Consider the following 5,469-nt stretch of genomic DNA (forward strand, 5'->3'; position numbering starts at 1 on the left):
AGTTAATAAGAAAAGGAAGTGTTGTAAGAAGACCTCACCATTCTCACCAACCTAACTTCCTAACCACGGGGCCCCGTCCCCCCCGGGCATATTAAACAGAAAGAACTTACTATTATATGGTATAATTTTATGTTTTTGTGGATGTGAGAGCAGCCACCTGGACCATGCAGCTCATAGACGTACACTGGTGTTGATCGGAGCATCAATATGATTGGCTGTTTATGTACAGGGATGTGGCATCACTGCTGAGAAGACAAAGTAGTACATCTACCAAACGAATTATATTCCAAAGAAATTATTATATCAGAACTCACCAATGAAAATATTGTTAGAAAATAAACATCAGAACAAATAACGTGTCGGCAGTACAGTATTTAAGTTCTTGGTGTACTGCGCACCTCATTGTCATTCCTAAAAACCCGTTTTAATTCATATTACGCTACATAATATTCAAATCCACCGCGCTTGTAGAATCTCAGGAGCGTTTTACCCTCAGGATCACTCTCAGTAAGCCCCGCCTTCGAACACAGTTGTCACTACGTTTATTGCACTCTCTACTGGCCAACGCAACCTTGAATTAGTCTGTTTAAATCAACCCAAGTAATTCGCCAGACCTTTGTCAACTGAGGGTCATCTTTGAATGAGTAACAGTTAGTTTGTTTGTGATTATTGTCATTGCGTGAGTAGCGATCACTGGCAACTCAGGGGTATATAAACTCAAGCGTCAAGGGAGAGCGTCCCCGGACGCTGATTCCCGTTTGTCTCCAGGTATGTTCTGTGTTTCCTAGCCATTCAGTTAATTCAGTCAATTGTAGTGATTATCAGTGTTCACCAGTGTTCATGATTTAACAGTTGAATTGTCATTCACCCAGTGTAGAAGTAATATAACGTAAATATGTCTGTCGTCTAGACAAGAGAGTTTGTTGGTGTTGTCATGTTTCTCGTTCCCTGACGCTGATTCCCGTTTGTCTCCAGATCGAGGGTGGGCTTAATTGAAACCCACCGGTCGCTCGGAGCCGGTGGATACCCAGCAGTGGTCAATATAGGAGTGATGGCGCTGATTCGGCATGATTAATCGGCTCTACTCTACCTCGTGGGCCGAGGACCCCAGACCCATCTCGGGTCGGAGTGTAACCGACCACAACAGCAGTTATTAGAGGCACCAGTGCTATACCCTGGGACAGGCCTTGGAATTATGGTCCACGGTGTGGTTGTATGTGTTTTTTTACCAGTGTGTTTTATAAGAAATAAATCAATGATGACATGTTATGGTTTCACCCTTCTTTACCCTTATCGATCTGATCAATGGAAAACCTAACCCAATGCCTAGTCCACTCTGCCCGCTACCTAACGAGCTACATGCTGTCCAGAGGGGGTCTGGTGGCAGCGACCCTTAGAAATTAAGATTAGAGTTAAGTTATCCCCTTAGATTTAGTGACCCCAGAATCTGGCAGTATATTGGAACATACAGTACATTCTATAAATCAACAACAAATATGACTGTCACCTCTACATCATTACCAAATTTATCAATCTTAACTGAGTGAAATAATACGATTAGTTGACAGATATCTACTACTGGCTGATGGAAAATTTTGTGTTACTAATATAACACAAGTACTGTACAGTACTATACTGTACTGGGCAGTCATTCACAGATACAGTGCCCAAGTATGAGTCTATGAGCTCCTTTACTGTTGTTTCACACATTTACATCTATTGTACTTATTTTATCAAATACACAAATTCTTTTTAATCTTCTGCCTAGAGGTTTAGCGATCTCGTAATTAAGATTCTTTTCATGAGCCAGTTGTTGTACAAGTCAAAGCAACCTTCTCTGGTTTGTGCCAAGAATGCAATGAAGATTCTTGGTGTACTGTACTTATACTCACTTATATCTTCCTTTCATTTTTAATATTACCTTCAGTCATCACCAAAAAATATTGTACAGGTTGGACACCGCTAACCCGTGACCCGATAGTCCGGCAGCTTCGATGGTTTGGGACAGGTATCAGTAGGCCTATAATATACAATTTTGTCTGCTTTTCTGCTAATCTACTTATTTCTGTGTCACAGTAGAGTAAACTTGTGCCATAGCACTAACATTTGTCATAAAGAGGTCCAGTAAGCCTGGGCTAGATTTATGCTGATGCAAGTTGTATTGGTACTGTACCAGTAATAGTATATTTTATGTATCATTTTACCTTTTTTTTTAACCTCAGCTACGATGGCGCAGAGTTTTCACTAATCCGAAACCAGTCTGGTCCCAAGCATCCTGCATTGGTGAGGTCCGACAACCTGTATCCATATTTGTTTGTAAACAGACAAATAAAAGTACAGGGGTACACGAAAGATCCTGTAAGGATGTAACGTTATTACTGTTACCATACTATTATTCAAGCACAGGCTGCTTAGCATTTTTCTAGCAACTCCATCATAAAGTAATCTGGTACAGTTGCAGAAATGTGTTCCAACACCCCTGTGGTAACCCGTGTCCCCAAACAGCCAACCTATACGGACCTATAGCAAACCTATCCACCAATCACGTCCGTCATTACACAACCCATTCATTTATAAATAGTGATACTACTACTGCGACATTGCCATTTGGAGACTCTTACATTTTCTAAGCTTCCTGTAACTGTTATTGTATACTACCATGATAATTGTGTATACTGTACTATTGTTATTATAAACTACAGTTGTGTATACTAAGTACAGTACAGGTAATTGTATTCTACCAAAATTATAATGTATGCCATACTATTGTAACAAACAGGGCGGTACTGCTGCCTGGGAAGATATTGGAAGCATAATATATTGTCTAATGTTAGACCCTGCTGCCATATGTGACCAAATCCCAGGTTGCTGATCTGACTTTCTGCCTCATTTACACACAATTGCAGGGTCTCAATTGTTTCTCACTATTGACCTTCTTTTTATAGTTTTGTATTTACAGTTCTTTATTATTATTATTTTTTCATTGTAATTTTTATTATTATTATAATTATATTTTTGACCCTGAGGCCCCGGTGTGGGTCAGTGACCTGTTCCCGGGTGAGTTAATCCCCATAAAAAACCTGTGTATACTGTACTGTATTTTTATAATATTAAGCGGAAGTACAAAAACAGATTCATTTTACCCTGATCATTTTATGTCTTGAAGTTTACTATAGATGAGCACTGATTTACCTATTATTCACCAGTAAAGATATTTTTACACTTAGCACTGATACTGTAAGACTGAACTGTACAGGTAATGTTATCTACCTGTACTGCCATGGTCCCACATTCACTATCCTACCACTGTGTACATTAGCCCATAACAAAGTAGGAAAATATCCCTGAAGATATGAATGAGTTAGGTTAACAAAATCGTTAACTAAATTTTCATACAGTATTTCAAATAAAAGAACATTTGGGAAAACTAAGGTTCAGTTCCCCAATGACAAAAATCTCCCAATATCATATACCCCAAAAACATGAAACTGGTTCGCAAACAAGAACAAAACCTATCTAACTAATGATAAACAGAACACGACTACAGTACTCTAATTTACTACCTAACACAAGAAAACATTAATATAATACTGCTTAACTTTGGTACATTACCTTTAGGGGGGGTATAACACGTGTAGGATGTGTGGGAGGTTCTGTCCGTCCTTGGTGAGTGCCAGGCTAAGCAGTTGAACATGTCACTTGCCCAGAGGATGATTGTGTGTTAGAACTTATTCTTTATACATAAAATAATAAATAGTGTAGTACCAGTGAGTGTGAAAAATAAATAACAATTATAATAATAAATAAAAGAAAAGAAAAAAAATACTTAGTTGCCATTCAGCAATTTTCTAACTAATAATAATAATAATTAACGGTTTATTAAATGAGCACGGCAGCCAGAAAGCTGAAAATATAGTTACATAATTGGGGAATGGATGACTTGCTTGACAAATAATATTCAAGTAACATGTGATACAAATATGACAAATAATAACTAGGTGGGAGGTCATACTACAGGGCATTTCAACATAGTAACAGTGCAAAAAGGTAAGATTGGCTGGGAGTAAACACACTGGTTGATTACAAGTTGTTGATAATTTTTGCAGTGGTTGGGACAGGGCTGTTCTTCTAGCGATCAGTACATACTCGATGGGCTGGATGCAGTTGTGATGCCGAGAAGCAATTCGCAGACAAGTAAACTTGGGTGGAAGCAGGAGCCGTTGTCCAGGATGGTGCAGAAGCTTCTCACCAAATTTGCAGACAAGAGGTGAGGTCATGGTGATAGTCAGAGAGAGCCGAGAGGGTCAGTGTGTTGAGCGCTTTTTGATATGTGGAGTAGGACGGGGAGAGAATAATCTTGCTTGCCCTCTTCTGCACTTTTTCTTGGTGTTTCTCTTGAGTGGCATTTAGGGAGGAAGACCAGGCAGGGGAGGCATAGATGATCTTGGGAATTATGAGCCATGATGGAAGCTGTTCCCTGCCTCACTCTCTTGTGATAGCAATTGCCAGCATGGACGGTGGGGGCTGGCTTAACATGCCGGGCTAGCTTGAGCCTCATATAGTCTGACTTTGCGAGGTCTTAAGCTACAGTGACACTAGAGTTTTCTGGTCAAACTGGCGATTGGAACCATTGGTCAGGCGCCAGCTTGCGTGGCTAGTTTGAGCTCACTTGGAGAGCAGGATGGCTTCGTTGTATGTTTCTATGGCAGCATTAACTGCTTTAGTGAGATGTGTGGTGCTGTTAAAGACCAAGACGAAAAAGAAACAATTGTAGCGTCCAAATGATGTTTGTTTACAAAATGACACAAGATATTCTTAAAGTCAAATGAAATTTCAATCGTGATGTATTCTTATTTTTGGTATTTTTTATTTACTGGCATTTTTGTTCATATTTTGTTATTGAAATACACTTTTCATATTTTTTGTACATTTTAACATTAATAATAAAAAATAAGAAGTGTGTAAATTATATTAATACAATAGACTCTCTATAGCAAATTTCAACCCAGAGTACCGTGGGTTTTCAGATGCTCTGTATCGTCTCGGTTTCGACAACAAATAAGTTGTCGCTGTATTGACAACTTGAGGAGTTAATTGAAAAATCAATGCTACGGTGGATTCATTCTGGGTAAAAACTCTAGTGTGACCGCAGCTTTACTGTAACTATGAGTATTAGTAACTAGAAACAATTATATATAGTACTGGATTATCACTGTATAAGGAAATATGGAAATAAAACAAATGCTGTACAATCCAGAAACATACTGTAGTGGGAGGGAGAGGAAGATCAAATGCACACTACAAATGAAGGACATCTAGGAAGTAGTGGTGCTACAGAAGTGGTATATGAGGATGTTACTGCAGTAAAAGTGGGTGAATGATGACAAATAAAAGAAGAGCATTTTTGCTCTTGGTTGTGGGCAATTTACAATACACCAGATGGCTTGTAAGGCTGAAAAAATGCAAGAA

This window comes from Homarus americanus, unplaced genomic scaffold (assembly GCF_018991925.1).
Source record: "Homarus americanus isolate GMGI-L3 unplaced genomic scaffold, GMGI_Hamer_2.0 scaffold45698, whole genome shotgun sequence".
In the NCBI taxonomy this organism is placed as follows: domain Eukaryota; kingdom Metazoa; phylum Arthropoda; class Malacostraca; order Decapoda; family Nephropidae; genus Homarus; species Homarus americanus.